This window comes from Penaeus chinensis, chromosome 11 (genome assembly GCF_019202785.1).
Source record: "Penaeus chinensis breed Huanghai No. 1 chromosome 11, ASM1920278v2, whole genome shotgun sequence".
NCBI lineage: Eukaryota > Metazoa > Arthropoda > Malacostraca > Decapoda > Penaeidae > Penaeus > Penaeus chinensis.
Genome location: NC_061829.1, coordinates 21,936,882 through 21,944,381, shown reverse-complemented (window position 1 = coordinate 21,944,381; position 7,500 = coordinate 21,936,882). Strand labels below are relative to the sequence as shown.

The 7,500-nt window shown below is 40.1% G+C and overlaps 1 protein-coding gene across 1 annotated transcript in view; it reads right to left on the bottom strand.

The window, feature by feature from the left end:
* LOC125030618 (hemicentin-2-like) overlaps window positions 1-7,500 on the bottom strand; it is a gene marked incomplete in the record, with an annotated part of 117,512 nt that overhangs the window by 109,661 nt on the left and 351 nt on the right.

Sequence of the window (7,500 nt, the reverse complement as noted above, 5' to 3'; positions counted from 1 at the left end):
CCATTATCTTCCATCCTCATTAGAGAACACTGGAGAACAAAGGAGATGGAGACGAAAATATTGGGCCGAAATTTTGGCACTCGAGAGGAACGGCCGCTGCGGGTGAGAACGGCGAACAAAGGAGAGAGGTAATGAAGAATATATATTTCGCCTGAAAATCCGCGGATGACGCTCGCTCGCTCGCTCGCTCTCTCTCTCTCTCTCTCTCTCTCTCTCTCTCTCTCTCTCTCTTTCTCTTTCTCTCTTTCTCTTTTTCTCTTTTTCTCTTTTTCTCTTTTTCTCTTTTTCTCCTTCCCTCCTTCTCTCTCTCTCTCTCTCTCTCTCTCTCTCTCTCTCTCTCTCTCTCTCTCTCTCTCTCTCTCTCTCTCTCTCTCTCTGCAAACCGAATATTCCATTTTCCACCCGAATCCACTTCGGTTTATCATCAACCAAACTGGTTCACGGCAAAAAATTCTGAAGGGAGGAAGAAGCCTGATAATGAACGAATTCTGAAAAAATAAATTATTCAGATAACAAATGTTGAAGAATGAATGCGTACTGAACAATTCATTCCTTTACACACATCTTTGTATTGATGGAAATTGGACCTGTGACTTGAAAAAAAAAGTTTCGTTATCAATGAGCATTCATTTTATAAGCATTGTTCTTCGATTATTGTTTATATCTCTAGTTTAATGGCAATAAATGTGTCGCGAGTTCACTACAGCGAAAGAAGAAATACGAAAGAGCGTATATACATCCACAAAACAAACTGACTTAAAGAACTGCTTGTGATTCTCCTTAAGATATAACACTGAAACCCGTCAGTTTTACCTCTTGCTTTGTGAAGTCATTTTTATTACTTCCTATATGTGTCTTGAGTTTGTATGGGCAAGGTCGTCGCTCGCCCGCTCCCGTCGGCTAATTCTGGCAAGGCTATCTTCATAATTATAGTCTCTGCTCATTCTTTACCTCGTTTCACTTTATTTACTCATTTCCCTGATTCTCTTCCATGTCTGTCCGTCTGTCTGTCTGAAAAATACAGACAAACGAACAGGCAAAAGTTGACGAGTATATATGAGAAAGAGAGAGAGAGAGAGAGAGAGAGAGAGAGAGAGAGAGAGAAAGATAGAGAGAGAGAGAAAGATAGATAGATAGATAGATAGATAGAGAGAGAGAGAGAGAGAGATTAATATGAAAAAAAACATTAACATCAGAATTAACACCCCCCTCCCCCCTCCCTCCTCCGCCGTCTCGTTGCTCTCTGAGTAAGACGAAAGAGGCCATTCCGTCTCACGCAAAATGAATGAGATAAAGGAAAATGATCCTTCTGTCATAAGACCAGTGGGGACTGAAGAGCTGACATTAGCCCTTTGTTTTATCCTCATCATCTCCCATCAGAAAACACTATCATTTCCGGCACAAAGGTAATTGAGTTCACGACCTTTCATTAATTATCTCATGTATGTCAATTGCTTCTTAATCTAATGGTAGATGTCGGGATACCGGAAGTGCTTAATGAAGGGGCAAACGAAATGAGAAAAAATTTGAATTCTAAAATTCAAAGATCATTTGTATTGATGGCTAATCGATATCATTGCACATTTTTCTCTATATTTTTTTTCTCCCTATCTATCTATCTATCTCTCCCACTTCTTGCCGTTTCTCTCTCTCTCTCTCTCTCTCTCTCTCTCTCTCTCTCTCTCTCTCTCTCTCTCTCTCTCTCTCTCTCTCTCTCTCTCTCTCTCTCATCATAGCTTATCTCAGCGGAGAAAATAATGCTGATGATGATGAATAGTTCCGAAAGGCGAATTATGCACAATGGTTGCGGGCAAAAGATACAAATGATAATAATCAATGTAATAATTAGAATAGGAAGAATAAAAACGAAAGGGACAGAAATATGCAGAGAGATCAGGGGGCGTGACTCGTACAAGATCTGACTTGCCAGTTCTTTGCACTGTAAACACCAAACACTTTGTAGTTACTTGGCACTCCCCCGCGACGCTGACAGAAGGCGACAGACACAGCCAGAGAGGGGGGGGGGGGGAGGCCAAGAACCGCGCGGCACTGCCATCATTGAGGGCAGAAGGGCACGGAGGGGCGGAGGAGGGGATGAGGGGAGCAGGCGGGGTATTGGGAGAGAGGGAGTGGCAAACGGGGGTAAGGGAGGGGGGGGGTGGAGCGAGGCTGGGGTAAGGAAGAGAGGGAGGGGAAAGAGGAAAACGAGAGGAGAGGAAGAGAGGGGGGACACAAGGAGGTGGAGAGGGAAGGGACACAATAGGGAGAGGACGGAGGGGGAAAGGAAGATGTGGAGGAGGAAGAGAAAGAAGGAGAATGGAGTAAAACAGAGTGATAGAAAAGAAGAGGTGGATGAGAATAAAGAAGGAAAATGGAGGAACAGAAGATGATAAAGGAAAGGAGGAAGGAAAAGAGGGGACAGGGAAAAGGAAGGGAGGAAGATAATAGGAGGAAGAGGAGAGGGAATGGAGAAGAGGGAAGAGAAGGAGAGGTAAGAGGGAAGAGGAAATAGTGAAAGGAGCATGAGGAGGAGGAGGAGGAGGAGGAGGAGGAGAATGAAGAGAAAGGAGGAGGAGGAGGAAGGGGAGAGGCTGGTGGAGGTGGGAGGGGGGGAGCGGATCAATACAATTAATTACTCGAATTCCGCTCGGCACACGGGAGATACACCTCGCTGACTGCTATTTGTTCAAGAAGACCCCGACCCTGTAATCATGGCGACACGCGTCCCAATGGGCTTGTGTTTACTATGAGAGCGTGAGGGACGCCTAATACAGATAAATGATAGAAGACCATCAGCCGTGTGTTTATAATCAATAGACGGAAATTAAGTCTTATCTTCATGACATGAGGTTGCAGTTGCTGGCTGCCACTAATACATGAAAGTTGAGGAGAAACCCGTATATGTATAAGTTTTGTTTAAATTACATTTTCCGTGAAATTGTCAGCGATTCAGTGTGATTATAAATATACTAGTTTGACAAAAAAGTGAATAGTAAGGAAGTAAAATATTTCTCACTTCATTGCCCCAAAATACTACTGCCAACACACAGAACAAAGGGAATAGAAATACCATGTTAACGTAAATTACTGGTATTATAGTTGTCAAAACATGAGCAGCTACACTCCTACTACTTTACATCGATAAATACTTCTACATAGCATCCAACAGCTACAGATGTTTGATAAAAGGAAACCTAGATTCCTAGTACTCACCAATGCGAAAAATAGGATATACATTACAATTGAGCATTTCTACCATTAAGTTTTGCACTTGGTCAACGTACGCATACACGTTCATATCTCGCCATTCTGTAAAACCGATAAAACTTTTGCGTTATTACGAAGAGCGAAAGCATGTTCCGCTCGACGTCGAGGCCGCTGCATTGATTTCGACCATTGTTCACGCAGAGCAACATTTGAGTTACAGCCGATGAACAACAGTGTATTACAGTAGTGTGGTATTGCCACCATTGCCCGAACATCGTATTATCATCAATACGTGAAATACTTCCAGTACAATGTTTGCGATAGAAATAACAATAACAATAAATAAATCTGATTACATGTTGTGCAAACTAAATAGGAATTTTACCATTTAATATTGATGATGCCATATGTAATGGGAGTACATAGTACGTACCTTCCCCGTACTAACGAAATAATTACCACTTTGGAAGACTTATTATCCCTGTAGATCATTATTCATTTCATTCTCCTGAACACAATTTTTTCATCAATACAATTCACGTGATACGTTGTCAGCTCAAAATATTTCATCATGGCTAGTACTACGAAATAAATAAATGGATTATGCCACTGCTAAAAGCACTAGCAATACTACTGTTAATGATGACTTAAAGAATACCATTATAATTGATAAATAGATAAGCAAATAAAATACCAATAAAAGAAAGGCAACACGTAGTTTAATGCCATTAGATTAGCAAAGGACAACACAAAAAGTAATTGCACGTCACTATCAATACTCGGGAACACTAACAAACTTATCGTTAACGGCCTGAGCGAAATTTTTCATTATAGTGCAACACCTGCTGTGCCACTAAGCAATCCCAGTGTGCTTGATGCATTTTGAGCAAGTGTTTGAGCAAAATAGCGAAACAGGATGAAGTGTAAGAATAGACCGCGGATTAATACAATGTTTGACAATGATATTACATGGATTTTAGTGATACAAGTAAATTAAAGATCGTCGAAGCCATGCCCGTACTCTACTATTCAACCTGTTAGCAATGTGTGTATATGTGCAAACATGTACCCAGACCAAAAGACAGGCAGGCAGGTAGAATCGGCCACAAAACACACACACACGCTTCAACACCAAAATTGCTTGCTTGCTTTCATACAAGCATTAATTTATATGCACAACACCCATTGTCCATCAAATTGCATGCAGCACACCCACTCGAAAAATCAAGCAAGCGTTCCCCTCCTCCAACACCTACCTTAAGTAACAAATGTTTACACGTACGACCAACGGCACTATCAAACACACTGACTGGCATCAATTCCTTGCAGACATCGAAGCACAATAGACGGGCTTACTTGCATTGCCGAGAGCGAAGCAGCTGCACAGCCACAAGAATCTGATTCTTTTTACGTCCAGAACTAAAACACGAGACCCTGGCATACACCGGCTTCTTTAATGAGCCTCACGAGCAAAGGCTTAGTCGTGGTAAGTCGAGAGATCTGGGTGGATGCTCCTCGCCTGCTCTTCATCTTTGTCTTCCTCCGAGAAACAACCATTGCCTTTCTAATTAGTGTCTGCTACCAACATGATATATATATATATATATATATATATATATATACATATATATATAATATACATATATATACATACATACATATATATACATATATAAACACACACACACACACACACACACACACACACACACATACACACACACACATACACATACACACACACACACACACACACACACACACACACACATACACATACACATACACATACACATACACACACACACATATATATACATATATATATAAATATATATATATATATATATATGTGTGTGTGTGCGTGTGCGTGTGCGTGTGCGTGTGCGTGTGTGTGTGTGTGTGTGTGTGTGTGTGTGTGTGTGTGTGTGTGTGTGTGTGTGAATGAGTGAGTGAGTGAGTGCGCGCGCGCGCGCATATATGTATGCATGTATATATTCATGTGATGTATATATGCAGTGATAAATACACGTGTCAGTATGTATATGTATAAGTTTATGTTTATGTATACATATGTAAATGTACACGTGTACGTATACATTTATGTCTATGTACACAGACAGAGTCACATGCATCCATCCACATTTTTTCTGCAGAGCTACATAATTAATCACGAAGCAAGGATGCAAAACGAAAATGTACTACGAGCCAGCTATTAATTATTCTAAAAGGTTCTTCATTTCTGACATTCCGCATTTTTTAACACACTGATACCCGTCTGTTATGACTGGATATTTGTCAGATTCATGTTACCCATGATATCACCCGTTTTGAACAGGTAGATGGTATTTTTCCCATCTGCATATTAACATTTTTCACCGTTGAGTTTTCATGGGGACTGATCTGGCGCCAAATACATCGGAATTCGTTGTTATACAGCACTGTGGTGTTAAATTCGGTAGAATAAGGAATGCATAAATAAAAATTATAAATAGCTGAACTGATATTAACCATAACAATAAGTAGTTGTAGTTGCAGTAGAAGAAGTAGTATTAGTAATAGCAGTAGTTGTAATAGTATTAGTGGTAGTGGTAGAGGCAGTGGTAGTAATAGTAATAGCGGCAGAGAGAGGGCCGAGTGCTTGTTGAAGTAGTTGAAATAACAACAATATTAGTAAAAGAAAATCAACAAACAATAATAATAATAAAAAATAGTAGTACTAGTAGTGACAGAAGTAGTAGCACCAGTACTAGTAACAATACCAATAACTGCAACAACAATAACAATACCTCGCAAGCAAAAAAGCACGGACCAGAGCCGCGATAATCCAAAATCCCGAATCCATGAGCGACCACGAGAGCGGTCACCCTCCATTAGCACTAACATCAAACGTCACAAGTTTACACCATAAAACCGAAGTTCAACCATTAACACTGCAGCTGCTGGAGGCTGTGGCCACCACTCATTAGACCGATATGGTTACTATATATAATTCCAGCTTGACTTTTAGCTGGAATCGGATCTTGGTTTTGAAAGTAGGCCTCTGACTGTTGGATAAGGGATTTTGTTTTCAAGTAAACTGTAATATATATATATATATATATATATATATATATATATATATATATATACATATACATATACATACATACATATACATACCAGCAGATGATAGCTATTGCACGAATAGTATTTTGGAAAGGCCTATAGTAATAATGTCACAAGGCAGACCGACTAAAGAATGATATTATCTATTACGACATAATCCTATTACTAACAGCAATAATAATACGAGAATTCATGAAAATGAAAAAGTAATATTGATAAAGGAAATTAAAAATGGCAGTGTTAGGGATGATAACAACAACAATAACAATAATAATAACAAATCAACAATAATAATGACAGCAGAAATAATAATAATGATCGTGATGACGCTACCGATATTAATGATGATGATACATCCTTACTATGCCTCCTGTTACACCTGGCATCACCATCAGCATCACTACCACCAACACCGAAAACAAAACCCCTAAAGGTACCCGCCAACCGACACCGCCTTTGCTTCTACCCGGGAAGCGCCGAGGGGAGAGCGCCCTTTCGGAGATCAGAACCGGCATCTATGGATCCCATAGAACCCTTGGCCTAGCAGCTGCCCCTCGCTCTTATCAACGAACATCTTTCCTGCTTAACGTAGGTTCGATTTATTTACATTTTTTGTCTAGTGTTTATTTACATTTTTTTGTTTGGACTTTTATTGTGATTGTTTGTTAACGCGTGTACAGGCATCGTAAGAGTAAGTGGTGCCTACCAGTATCTTCAATGGTTCTTGAAAGGCAATGTTTTTATACAAATATTTAACTTTTATTGTTTTCAATGAACATATAACCAATCTCGGAGGGAAGAATGAATCAAAGAGAAAAAAAAAGCAAATGTACATGCTGTCCTGGCGCTATTCAGAATGAACGCAATCTACAACGTTTTCAGAGAACCACTTTGTACAGAACATGTGAGCGCCTCCTGGTTCCTTTACCCTCACTTCCTGCTTAGGTTTCATTTAGCGGAATTTCAAGCTATTACATTCGCCCGTTTGCGAGTTTCACTGTAAAAAAAAGGATCGAAGATATGTAAATAATAGATTACATTTACGGGAATCTCCATTTCACAGCGAGAGTGTATGTGCGCGTGTGTGTATCTGCGTGTATGTGTGTGCGATGTCGACTGCGCACAAAATACTCCCTTGGATATCGAAAACTCTTTGCGGTCTCTTCTGTCGGTGCTTAAGTCACC